The sequence below is a fragment of the Schistocerca serialis genome, chromosome 2 (assembly GCF_023864345.2).
Source record: "Schistocerca serialis cubense isolate TAMUIC-IGC-003099 chromosome 2, iqSchSeri2.2, whole genome shotgun sequence".
In the NCBI taxonomy this organism is placed as follows: Eukaryota; Metazoa; Arthropoda; class Insecta; order Orthoptera; family Acrididae; genus Schistocerca; species Schistocerca serialis.
Window position 1 is genome coordinate 522,965,639 of NC_064639.1, and position 15,037 is coordinate 522,980,675.

The window sequence follows — 15,037 nt, forward strand, 5'->3', positions numbered from 1 at the left end:
TCATATTGACTTCCGCTGGTTAGTCAATACGTTCTGCAACAATAGGTTTCGACTGATGCCCGAACACCCCTTATATTCTTCCCCAGTTCTTTCTGTCTCAGTCTTCCCAGGACTAAGACAACTGAAATATTCATGGAGGTGTGTTCCGTCTACGCAACTGAATGAAATGCAGTTTGTTTATTTCCATACGCTTTTCGGTTCTTTTATTTACGAATCATCTTCAGTGGTCCGTAATACGTATTTCTCTTTATGCATATAATAATTGTATAATTTACTAGTTAAAATATATTACTATGTTACATATTGTCATGCTTTTCTCTTGTTTTTCGGATTAGAATCAACTTTTGTAGCACATTGCTTACAGAACAAGAAACCCACTCCAATAACGTTTACAAACAATAGACAAAGCAGAAAATCCCAAGGAGCAGGTATACACCAGTTAGAGTACCAACACTGTGAATCACTATATCTGGGAATGACAGCTAATAACTTCAAAAGTAGCTATAAAGAACATATAAGAAGCTGGAACTATGAAAATTGCCATGCTATTTTCGCTGGATACCTGATAAATTATGAACATGAACCATCCAACATGGAACAAAACTTGAAAGATTAGAGTGAATAATCACAACAAAAAGCTCCTGACATTACAAGAATACTTACACATACAAAGAGCCATTGCAGTGAAAAATAAAGTAATTAATGACCAAATACAAGCAATAACTCTCTGATCACGTTACCCACTAAAACAATAACAGAGATCTGAAAGACAACCAGAATAAATAATAATTAATCTTCCTCTCCCTGCCCCCTGCCATTCTCTCTCTCTCTCTCTCTCTCTCTCTCTCTCTCTCACACACACACACACACACACACACACACACACACACACACACACACACACAAACAAAATGAAAAATATAAAACCACACACACAAAACAAATAAAAGACTTAAGATAAACACTCAGAGACAGTTGGCACCAATACACACTGTAAACTCACACAGGTTGATCTGAAAATGGAAAGTGCAAGTGATGTAAGTGATGTGTTGTAACAGATTTGTGTGAAAAGACGCCGGAAATCGGCCAGCTGGAGCATGGGGACTAATTAACACATCCTAGCACCACACACGGGCTAACAGCACTGGAAATCGTAAGGAACACCGAAACGATAATTTAACTTCACGAAATTTCTGCTGCAGAACTTGATTCTAATCTGGAAAACAAGAGAAAAACATGAAAAAATGTAACTTATTAACATATTGTCACTTCTACACAATACAATTGTTATACACTCCTGGAAATGGAAAAAAGAACACATTGACACCGGTGTGTCAGACCCACCATACTTGCTCCGGACACTGCGAGAGGGCTGTACAAGCAATGATCACACGCACGGCACAGCGGACACACCAGGAACCGCGGTGTTGGCCGTCGAATGGCGCTAGCTGCGCAGCATTTGTGCACCGCCGCCGTCAGTGTCAGCCAGTTTGCTGTGGCATACGGAGCTCCATCGCAGTCTTTAACACTGGTAGCATGCCGCGACAGCGTGGACGTGAACCGTATGTGCAGTTGACGGACTTTGAGCGAGGGCGTATAGTGGGCATGCGGGAGGCCGGGTGGACGTACAGCCGAATTGCTCAACACGTGGGGCGTGAGGTCTCCACAGTACATCGATGTTGTCGCCAGTGGTCGGCGGAAGGTGCACGTGCCCGTCGACCTGGGACCGGACCGCAGCGACGCACGGATGCACGCCAAGACCGTAGGATCCTACGCAGTGCCGTAGGGGACCGCACCGCCACTTCCCAGCAAATTAGGGACACTGTTGCTCCTGGGGTATCGGCGAGGACCATTCGCAACCGTCTCCATGAAGCTGGGCTACGGTCCCGCACACCGTTAGGCCGTCTTCCGCTCACGCCCCAACATCGTGCAGCCCATCTCCAGTGGTGTCGCGACAGGCGTGAATGGAGGGACGAATGGAGACGTGTCGTCTTCAGCGATGAGAGTCGCTTCTGCCTTGGTGCCAATGATGGTCGTATGCGTGTTTGGCGCCGTGCAGGTGAGCGCCACAATCAGGACTGCATACGACCGAGGCACACAGGGCCAACACCCGGCATCATGGTGTGGGGAGCGATCTCCTACACTGGCCGTACACCACTGGTGATCGTCGAGGGGACACTGAATAGTGCATGGTACATCCAAACCGTCATCGAATCCATCGTTCTACCATTCCTAGACCGGAAAGGGAACTTGCGGTTCCAACAGGACAATGCACGTCCGCATGTATCCCGTGCCACCCAACGTGCTCAAGAAGGTGTAAGTCAACTACCCTGGCCAGCACGGTCTCCGGATCTGTCCCCCATTGAGCATGTTTGGGACTGGATGAAGCGTCGTCTCACGCGGTCTGCACGTCCAGCACGAACGCTGGTCCAACTGAGGCGCCAGGTGGAAATGGCATGGCAAGCCGTTCCACAGGACTATATCCAGCATCTCTACGATCGTCTCCATGGGAGAATAGCAGCCTGCATTGCTGCGAAAGGTGGATATACACTGTACTAGTGCCGACATTGTGCATGCTCTGTTGCCTGTGTCTATGTGCCTGTGGTTCTGTCAGTGTGATCATGTGATGTATCTGACCCCAGGAATGTGTCAATAAAGTTTCCCCTTCCTGGGACAATGAATTCACGGTGTTCTTATTTCAATTTCCAGGAGTGTATTTATAAAAACAAACATATATTGGAGGCCATTGCAGATGCTTCACAAATAAAAGAAGCGACAAGCGTATGGCAATAAAAAAAAATGCCTTTCACCTTACTGCATAGACGGAACATACCTCCATGAATTTTTGAAGCAAATAAGGAACAGAATGACGATATCTGAAAATTGTTGTTTGTTTTTGCCTTTGGTGACTGTACACGCAAACCTGACTTAACACTGTCTCTCCTTTTAACTTCGCTAAGCTGATAGCAAGTGTAGAGCCCTGTTTCGTAATTGATGTGGAAGGGGAAGTCGAAGGAATAATACCTCGTTTAAAACCTTCAACTCACTCCGGTTGATAGCACCGTGATAGGCATATGACCAGGGAAATGGCAGCGACAGCACAGAAAGTCTTCGGGAACTATGACGTTGGCGGAACAAACACCTCTTTTTAGGATTCTGTGCCTCGATCTGTAAAAACGGAATTTTTACAGGTGCGCTTTGTTGTCAGTCTCTCTGTCTGTCTGTCTATCTGTATGTCGTGCTCAAAGACTATTAGGAACACCTTTCTCTGAGGAACGGCTAGACGTGTAAAATTTAAATTTATATTACCTACTAAGATCTATAGTTCCATGATGGTGTACGCATTTTAAGCTTCTAAGTTAAGGCAGGCACAAGATAAGGCCATTATGTCACATGTTTTAATACTCGAACCCCCGCTCATCAAGACCTACAGGGTACTTCCAGTTGATTTAGAATCATGAAATTTAACAAGAAGCAAGGGTTCACAGCACAAGTAAAGGAAATAGTCAGAAAACTGTTCAGTTATAATTATATGACCTAAAAAATGCCATAAGAGCACAGATTCCATCCATCATGTGTTAAAACATAATAGACGGACGTTACTGCATGCAAACATAAAATGTAAGTTGTAGTCATATTTTAAACAACAACAAATTTTCTAAAATATTATATCTCTACATACATAAACTGAATCCATCTGCTCGCTTCTTTCTGTTAGTCAGGCTAATCCCAGGAACTATTGTAGAGACTTTGATACGAACTTGGAAGTCCTGGGACCAATATCTTGACAGTATCGACATCGATTACAGCCAGTCAACGGTGAGATTCTTGATTCCCTGGATGAACGAACTACACATATTAATAATTCAGTTCTTACAAAACCCTCAGTGCGCGAGTCCTAGTCGCACTTGCCAAACTTCTTTCTTTGGGTGCATAAATAGTATAAATAACGCCTGTACCCCGGAGTGGCGTCTACAGACAGTGTGAGCTCATAGTGAGCGGGTGATTTTATGCTGGGAACCTACAACCTACTGCCTGTGTGAACAGTAACAAGATACTACCACATTAATTTCCCAAGCAGCACACGGCATGCCTCTCCACCAAAAACACTCAGCAGTTAAGACTTCTCCTTACTCGCATCTCCGGGAGGGTAAAAATGTTCCATTCACGTCCGCGAACATGCTTCACCGCTGACGTTTTTCACAGTTTCCGTCAGTGCTTGACAATTTGTCTTTCTCTCATCCACTGTAAGTCTTCAGGCTCGTCGTGTTCAACGACCTGTAGAAGACAATTAAGGTTCAGCTTAATGGTTTCGGTTCAAAGTGGCACGAAGCATCACACCTCTCCATGCACGTGAGTCACTGAAATGCAACTTCACATTTTGATTGTAATTTTTTAGCTGTTACGGCGAATTAACACGCATTCAGATAACAGAATAGTAGGTGGTAGAGTCGGGCGCATGATTTCTGAAGTTTCATTTTCAGCAGTTCTTTATGCCTTGACAGATTTTCTGGTAAAATAGAAACGTTTTGCTCTGAGGAGTGGCAATTTTTTGTTCTCCCTTAGGATACATGTAACTCAAATAAACAGGAGGCAAAGATTTGTGCCATTAAGGTTGAATAAGAAAACGCGAATTGGAATAATGAGGCTAAAGGAGGAAAAAGAGATGGGGTGCTTGGAAAAGGTAGCAAGCAAAGGGCGAAAAATGGACACTGTTGGAAAAACTTTAGAGATTCCGTTAGGAAATAAGTTTGGCTTGGTATCTGAACTAATGGAGAAAGGGCCTCATCCAGATGTAGCTGCATATAGGTTGAAGCAGAATATTAGCTTAAGCAAAAAAGACAGATCAGGATGTAGCTGCATATAGGTTGAAGCAGAATATTAGCTTAAGCAAAAAAGACAGATCAGGATCAAATCAGAACAGAAAAAGACTGCTTCTAGGTAGCAGCAGCAGCAGCTTCGGGAGAAATTAGGTGAAGGGTACCAGGTCACAAGTTTTGTGAAACCAACGCTAGCCTTAGCCAGGTGACACAAAACTTAGGTCAGCTATGCAGGGACTTTGAGAAGGAAGATCAGGTAACTGTAGTTGGGAGTGAAGGAAACAGCCTGGCTATGAATCAAAGATGTAGTACAAGGAGTGGCCTGGACAAAGTAGGAGCAGAAACTGGACTCACAAATCTGGGGCATAAGGAGGTCTTTCAGAACCAAGATCAGCCATGGGGAAACACTGTTGTAAGGCAAATTAACACTTAGCTGCTCCAGACACCAGCAAAATCTCACGTAAGTATTGTTCCAGTTGATGCTATTGGTAGGGGATACACTACACATGGCCTGAACCTAAATAGAGAGGGGAAAGTTAAGTTAGCTTCTCTACTAGCAGACACTGTAAGGGGGCCCAGAGTCAAGCTAGGGATGATCCCTGTTCTTAAAGGTGACCAGGAAGACATGTTTTTTAGGTTAAAGCCGAAGTCCAGATAGACAATAATCAAGAAATATAGAATAAAAGAACCTTCATGTACACCAAATAAGGATAAAGCTGAGGTTAGCATTAATTTACTTCATAAAAATAGGGAAATAAAAAATAAAGTAGATGAGCTGCTAGTGTGATTAGAAGATATTAAAATAAGTATGATATACTTTGTCAGTCTTAACACCATGTGAGGATGTAATGTGTCAGCATAAATGGGTATAATTTAAAATGTTACACTTGCAGATATAGCTTGGATAAAGGAGAAGTTGCCATTTACGCAAAACAATGTTATAAGTACAAAACTGTAGAAGTAAACAAATTTTGTGTCGATCAGCACTTCTAAGTTACAGCATGTGCATTACACGTAGTTACTGTAGTGTTGACATTAGTAACAGTGTATAGGCCCTCATTAGGTAATTAAGAGCTTTCCATAAAAATGTTTGACTCCCTATTATGCTGTCTGCCAGACAAATAGAAGAAGTTATTAGTCTGTTGTGATCTCAGTGTAAACTGTCTATGTAATTGTGATAGTAAAAGTGAACTAGAAGAGTTAGTAACAACATATAACTTAGAATCAGTGAACAATTTACCTACACGTATAGCTGAAGACAGTAGCAACCTAATAGATAATATATTTGTGCTGCAGGAGGATGTAAAAATGACACATGCTTTCCCTGCGTTAAATGGATTTTCAGACCATGATGTACAACTGATTTACTTACAAGACTTAGCAGGGTGTACAGTTCAGAAACCATTAAGTAAAAGTGTAAGGCTGGTCAACTCGATATCTATAGAGTACCTCAGAGAAATTTTAAGAAATGTTCATTGGGGAGATGAATATAATGAGCCAAATACCAATGATAAATGCATCATATTTACATTCGTTTTTGAACACTGTTGCCCCAAAAAATTACTAAATGTAACACTAAACAGTTTTCCAAGAAATCTTGGATCACTAAAGGTAATAGAGTGTCTTCAGAAAGGAAAAGAAAATTTCATGACGCAGAAAGAATTAGTAGAGATCCAGAAGCCAAACAGTACATGGAAGAGTGAGGTCTGAGAAATCCTAGTCAGATTAATTTTCATCTAACAACCTCTCGTGAAATAAGGAAAATAATTGAATCTTAGAAAAATACATTTTCTGTTGGAGTAGATGACCTCTCTAACAACATTTTAAAACAATGTGGAGATGTTACAGTTGATGTTCTAAGTCACATCTGTAATGCATCATTACCTCAAGGTATTTTCCCAGACAGGTTGAAACATAGCCAACGGCCTTGCTGCAGTGGTACCACCAGTTTCCGTCAGCTCAACGAAGTTAAACGCTTTCGGGCTGGGCTAGCACTCGGATGGGCGACCATCCGGTCTGCACTGTTGGCAGACGTGGTGCACTCACCCCTTGTGAGGCAAACTGAGGAGCTGCTTGACAGAGAAGTAGCGGCTCCGGTCTCATTAAGTAACATATGGCCGTGAAATCCGTGTGCTGACCACATGCCACTCCATATTCGCAACCAGTGATGCCTGTGGGCTGAGGACGACACGGTGGCCGGTTTGTACCGTTGCGCCTTCCAAGGTCTGTTCAGACGGACGAAAAAACATGACAAACAGAGAAAAACGGTTAAAATATGTCATTGTCAACCCTCTCTACAAAAGAGGGTGTCAATAATTACGGACCTGTATCCTTGCCCACAGCATTTTAAAAAATTATAGAGAAAGTAATGTGCTCAAGAGAGGTTTGCTATCTTAACAGTAATGGAATACCTAGAAAACCACAGTTTGGAATTCAAAAATGATTTTCCACTGAGACAGCAATATATAATTTCACTGGCCATGTAACAGTATTTAAGTAGTAAAATGTCACCAATAGGAATTTTCTGTGACTTATCCAGAGCGTTTGAGTGCGTCATCCACATAATGTTACAGAGATTACAGTTCTATGGTGTAAATGAAACAGCACATGAGTGGTTAAGTCATATCTTCAGAAAAGGAAGCAAAAATTTCGTTATATGGTTTAAGTGATTTTAAAGAAGTTTTCCTTCATCTAACTGGGGTAAAATGACATTCGACAGGGTTCGATCATGGGTCGCCTTCTGTTCTTGAGATATATGAATGACATCCCTTCTTATATGAAACAAGAAGTTAGACTGACACTGTTTACTGATCATACAAGCATCATTATTAATCCAGTAAATGAAATTCCAATAGAAAATGATACAAATAATGTATTTGGAAAGTTTATTGACTGGTTTCCTGCGAATGAGCTTGTTCTCAACTCTGAGAAAACACAGTACATCCAATTTTCTACTGCAACGACTACAGTTCCTTCCATAACTATAAAACGTCGAAAAAAGTCTGTAGCCAGGGTAAAGCATACTAAGTTTTTGCGTGTACATATAGACGAGAATATTAATTGGAAAATTCGTACTTTGGTTGAACTAAAGCGTCTAGATTCAGCAAATTTTTCAATCAGAATAATTGCTGATTTTGAAGATACAGAAATTAACAACGTACGTTGCATACTTTCACTCTCTAATGTCATATAGAATAATATTTTGGGGTAATTCTACATTTAGACAAAAATGAAATTTGTCCTCAACGACATGGACCAGTTAAAAAGAAAACAGTGTCATTCATCATTATAATACCAGAAGAAAGAAAGACTTACACTATTCTCTATTTAACCTTACTTTCGCACAGAAAGGGGTAAAATATGCTGCTGTAGAACTGTTCGATAAGTTTTATGATAAAATGTCTGACAGACGGCAGTAACAACTCCTTCTATACCACAGACGAATTCTAGAAAAGGAATAAATAAATCAATAGGTATAATATATGCATTTTGTGCCATTTAAGGGAATGGGGTAGATAATAAAATTTTTTGATTAATAAAAAACTTAATTTATGTGCGCATTTCTTATGCACTAGACACATTCCACATCATAATGGTTACCCTGAGATTGATCAATCGAACACGTAACTAACTAACTAGCTGTTGCTACAATTAATTACAGTTTACAGAAATAACAAATAAGATACTCCATAAATTTTCAGCGAGGACCTTGTAGTTAGGGGATATGAACCATTTACATAATTCATTCAAATTTATTGTCACATAGCTACACTAGTTGAAAATATCGTAGAAACAATGTGTTTTTAGCCCAGATTCTCATAGTCTTCAGATGACTCAAAATTTCGTTAAGGGTTGTCCTTCACGAGAAAGATTATTGGCAGTAAATTTTTTATTATCTAATACCGTTTTCCCGTTGTCATGGGAGACGAGAAGGACATATCGGTTTTCATCAGTTCAGACCTGGATACTGCATCAATTAAAAACACTGTCACGGTTGAAAGAGACTATATTCGTGAACAATACAAAAGGGAGCAGCGCACTGTTGGCGCTGCGCTGTATAATCCAATAGCCGAATTAGACTCCCGTTTGAGTGAACGCTTTTGAAGGCTGTGTATTTGCGGCTACACTACATTCTTCAAAGTGCTCTTTTTGAGACAAGTGAATGGCTACCTCCTCATGTATCTTCTGCTAACGATCCAACACCACCAACTCACATTGCACAGTTCGAACAGTTCTATATCGAGAACGTTAACATACTCCATGGCGTGTGGAGGAAGTTTTCTCGTAATTTCTACGCGTAAGGGACATATTTTTCCCCAGTTAATGTGATCCCATTAGCAATACCTCTATCAGTCAATCCGTTAAAGTTTCCGGCACATCGTACTGCGTCATACATAAAACACCAGCCTGATAGTTCCTGTAACAGCAGCCTGTATTCCATCTTCGACAACCATTCATGAGCAGTAAATAGGATTAAAATTCACAGTGGAAACGTTTTAAACGGTTGGGTATTATTATAGAATTTTGTCACTAACGTCAAAGGACACGCAATTTTTTAATGAAGCACCGCTGCCCGACAGACTTGCAGATTTAGGATCTCATTGTACTAGATAGGTTTTCTGATTAAAGTGCTTTAAATTACTCAGTTTAAGGTTCTGTACTGGCACAGCAGATCTGATTCTAAAGCTGCACCACCTCGGTGTCAATAGCCACCAGTTCAAATTCCCGACGAGCTAGTCTATATTGATATATCTAACCAAACATTGATACAATAGCATCATACAGCCCAAAAGCTCGATGGAAGCTTTGAGTGTCTGCTTGTGTGCGATAATATTTGTAGTTACCAACTAGCAACTGCAGAAAAGTAATTAGATAATCCAGAAAACATCTTGTCAGTACAGCGTAACAACCGCATCTACGTTTGATAATCACTCAAATTAGGTGATGCAGAGAGTCTACAATTTTTTCCAAGTGTGCCGTATTTTGCTCAGGTCAATCATTGATGATTAGAGCTCGCAGGGCTACCACACTGGGCTGAAAGCTACGTTCACCCTGCCAAATTATCTCATACAGTCTCTATGGGATGATGAAGGGGTAATTTAACGAGTTAGAATACCTGAGTATTCTCAAATCAGAAGCATTTTGCGTGTTGCCCCACGAAAAAGGTTGTTGTCATTTTCAAAGACGTGAATGTCCGCAGTGTAGCAGTCACGAAGTAGAATAAACGGACATGCTTGTCACCGATTTTGTGGAAGTAAACACCTTCGTTCTTATTAGTGCAAGTCATGATAAGGGAAGCAACCTCAAAACAGCACACTTCACACTTATTCCTTTAACCATACCCTACACACACTGCAGGTTAAATGTATCATTGGTCCATCCATATCATTGAAGCTTTGCATAATATCAAAAGACGAAAATATGGGACTCGTCGTACAAAGCTGCACTCACATGGAAAGCTGCTGTCTAGTTTTCCTATCCTTTTGGAGACGTGCACCTTTATGTGCCGAAGTTCTTTTGCGACATACTTGATTTCCAGGTAAGCACTGCGCCCACTTTCCGTTAACAAAGTGTTTGAGATGGACCTTTATTCATTAACTGCTAAATTCTTGCCAGTAGCGCTCGAGATCAACAAGTAGGTGTTTTGACGATGTGACTAATATTATTCCGGTGAGATTATGATCAGTTACGTCCTTTACAAACCGTTTGAGTCCACAGATATTTCCGTTAACCACTTCCACGGTCTCTTTTAGGCTGAGCAGGTGTTCAACCATTTTTGCCTTCCACTGAAGTGTAATGTCACTTACCTTGTAGTGGTCGTCTACTGCCACATGAAACTTCCCAAAGAGATAATGTGGTATTTCGTGCAATAAAACTATTCTCTTTCTAATACAATGTAACACGTTGCTCCACAATTACGCAAATACTGTTGTTTTGTAAAAGGAATAAATATGATGATAACAAAATGTGTGATTATCCATGAAACAATTTTTAATCTCTAACACAGCTCAGTAAAAGAGACATCGAATACTGTCTCTTTTTTTTTATCACTATGGACATCACAAGTTTAGAAACATGGTTTCAATACACGGGCAGCATATAAAATCTAATACAAATCGCTAGAATTTTGTGTTTTGTTGAAACTGTTGTTTGGCTGAATGAACTGTGTAATTCATGTCTGTGAAAGATAAGTATTGAACCATCTAAAGTAGTACACCGGTACTGAAAAAGTCAAATTATACCAAAAAGTACCTGAACGACCTGAATTGCGTTTTGCCTTATTTATATGGAGGGCACATGACGTAGCTGTCCTGAAGGTTCTCTAATCTCTTCGCCATTCGGTAATGTGACCACAGAAAACGTGTACCACAAAAGATCAGTAGAGAACACTGTTCTTTAAAGTAATCAATACACTGATAATATTCCAAATACTACGCGTCATTACAAATGACACAGACCTTAAGGCTTGTAAACCCAATTTTACTGCAGTGAGTGGCATTTACAGAATCACTACCACACTCATTAGAATTCCGGTTAACTAACTCCGTCACGTAATTCATTCCAACAACCTTTAGCCAACATTATATATATTTATGAGGAAGAGATTTCTAAAATTCTATGACAGTTCGAAGTATTTTAGCTCTTTAAAAGTTTTTTCCAGACCTGTGAAACGTCATTCTTCATATAAGTAGTTCGTCGTAAACTGGACGTTGAGCTAACCAGTTCAAATCAGCGTCATTAACAGCGCCAAGCGATCTATGGGAACGTCGAAATTAACACCATATCATCACTAATTTCTCAGTACTCATAGTTGATCAAATATTTGTGCACATATTTTAACATTAAACAACATGACAAAATTTTTGTTCTGGATTTGGACTGAACCGAAGCACCTGTCGCCACTGCAACGAACCAAAGCTAGAGTGCCTGACAGATTGGTTGGTTTGGGAGAGGGGACCAAACAGCGAGGCCATCGGTCCCATCGGATGAGGGAAGGAAATCGGCTGTGCCCTATCAAAGGAATCATCCCGGCATTTGCCTGAAGCGATTTAGGGAAATGGCGGGAAATATAACTCAGGATGGCCGGACGCGGGTTTGAACCGTCGTCCTCCCGAATGCGAGTACAGTGTTCTGACCACTGCACCACCTCGCTCGGTCGTGCCTGGCCGAGACTCGATCACAGCATCGTTCACCACTGTTGACTAGGAGTAAAGAGTCGTGAAATATCGTAGTTTTCACCGGTATCAGTTAGCAAATTTGTATCTGAATATTTTTGTGCTCTGCCTGTAATACTGTCAACCCCACTATCTCGCTGTTGACTAACCACAAAAATGTTGAACGTAATTTCAAGTAACATATTTTGCACGTGTTTAAAGCGGAGTTCCATGATGTAAAGTTTTTTGACGGGGTCTTGAACCCAGCAGCTAAGCAGGTTGAAAATCAAATGTTTCATATCGATTTTTTTCACCAGCAGTAGGATGTTTGAATTTGGAATGATGGTACAAATTTTTTTTTCATGACAGGTAATCGTACTCGGCATCTACCGCCGTTGTTTTCTATTCACCACTTGTTTGCAGACTAGTAACGAAATGCTTGTTTGACGAAATAACGCCACCTATCGTTACTGATGACAATACATGAGGAGACATTAAAAAAAAGGAAAATTTTTATCACTAGTAGGGCTTGAAATGAGACCATGAATATATTCGAACTAGACCAGGATTCGAACACACAAATGTGCCTTTTGGGGAGATCTAGAGGAATTTGCAATCAAGGGCAAAACAACGAAATCATAAGACTCTAGCGTTCCGTGCGGGTCAGAAACGATTAAAGAAGAGATCCGAGTTCGAATCCCAGACCAGCACCAAATTTTTCAACGAGTCAGGCCCAAATAAAATAAGAGCCTTGTGACATTCAACGGCCGTCGAATCATTAAATAAAATAAAGTTTCTAATGTAGCGAATCGCGATGGCGACGGAATTTCTGTTTTCCGCGACTTTCGCTTCAACTATGGCCCAATCTAAATTGGCTCTCCCCCCAAGCGAGGGAATATAATGCTCATAAGGCGGATTTAGAAATGCGGTGCAAATTGACGTTATTCACTTTGCATTACTAGAGGTGAACGAGATCAATTCTTATCTGCCTAAAATATATGTCGGATGTGGGAATCGAACACATATCTCGGAACTAAGAAACTAGGGTCAATCTATCTGGCCAATTTTCTTACATTCATGATCGTGGCGTAATGTAAATCTCGCTTAGCTTACAAACTGCACACGGTGATAGAAAATCAGTTTTCTGTTAACTGTTTAATTATCAGCATACTTCTGACACGGAAATTGTGCTCGTTCAGTGGTATGTGAAGACGCTTTAAGCCATCATAAACTCGATTCAAAGCTATTCTGAAATTTACACTATTTCTAGAAATTTCTTAGATCCAGAAATACCATTGTAGAGTATGAATTTACGAGAAATTTTGATTATTACTGCCATTATTGTTGTTAACTTCTTCATTCTGCTGCTACTACAGGCGTTCTTGAATCAAGCATTTAATGCTTCTGGTCATTCTTTGAAACATTTGCTTAAAAAAGGTAAGTATTTAGTTCACATGAATTAATTGCAGAGTTCTGAGACAAGTGGACCTTAACAAGTCGTCATTTAGTTCAGTCCATGTCTAGCGAATACTTTTCAAGTTAATAACAGACATCTCCGATTACTCGTATGGGAAATTACTCTAACTGTAGTATCCACAACAATGTAGAAAAATATTTCAACGTTGCCAAACTGACATCCGACTCAAAGGGCTTACAGATAGTCATAAACAAGAAATTCTAACTCTGTGGAACACCAGTTTCAGTAAACTGATTTAGCAAAGACTCTTTGACTCAGCTGTTTGTCAACGGAAAATGCGCAGTTGGTTTATTAGGCTTCATAGCTATGACGCAACATTAATTTCATGTGCAAGCAATGCATACGAGTTGCAGAATTTAATAGTGCCATGGCTTCCAGTTCTGTATATTCCTGACCTAAACTGGCGCTGCACCATTTCTGTCCCCCGGTACTGCAACGTAATACTGACACCAACAGCGTGCTCGTGCTGTCAACTTGTTTGTTCGCTTCATTTCATTTTGTAATCACTGAAATAAATGTCACATGACCTCACAAAAATTAGAGGCTTTGTACCGTTCCTGTTTTTCTTGTGGGACATGAATTCCCTGGCTTTTTTCCCTTGTAACCAGCCGAATGTACCTAATAATCGCTTCATAAACCGCTATTTAGTAGTGTTAAGAAGGCTGCTCTTAACGTTGTCGTTGGTGAAGGAATGTAGTTTAATCTTAAAACATCTTAAGCAGAATAGTTCACATATTAACCGTGTAATAAATATTTACCATGCTAGTAGGAAAAGCACAAACTCGGCACAGTGTGACCCAGGACGATCTTTTCGTCTGACAGACTGCGTTATTGTTTTCCTAAGAAGTATCACACGTTGTGTTCCTATACCTGTGGAAATCATTAGCTGAAACCAAGTTTAACATCTAAAGGTATGGTACTGCTAGAAATAAAGAACGATTAACAAACTAAGGCTGAGTTCATCTTCAAATTGAGATGTATTCATATTTGGGAAACAAGGGGAGACTTTTTGTCCTTGCCGTCCTCAAACGATCATTGGAAGCGATAAACACAATACTGCCAGTACGTTGAACGTCATAATTGACATTGTCCTCCTAAACTAACGACGAATTAAAATTTGAAGAAACGGCAGGACTCTAATCTGATAACAAGAGATTACAAACTCACCGCTTAAACCTGCTCCACTATCCTACCGTTTTTTTTCTTTTTTTTAACAGTTGTATGTATCTGTTAATCTTAGTTCCGTCTGAAGGCAGCATCCTCCACAGCAAAATCAAACTGAATGACTCAGCACTTCTGCCAGTACACAATAACAGTAAACTGCAACATCTTGACTACTGTCTGAAGCGCTGTTGTAGACTGCTCTGGTGTAATACAAAATGAAACGCAGTTGACTGAAATACCTGTCCTGCATCACAACTTGAATCTCAGTTTAACCTCTAACCTTTGGAAAAGGTGACATTATTATTACTACCGAAGTTGTTTAGAGACAAGTTACATTTACACCGTATTCCAAATAATACTCAACAGGAACTAACTTATTAAATTCCTTATTAAAGCATATAGTCGGGAATGAATTTTGCTTG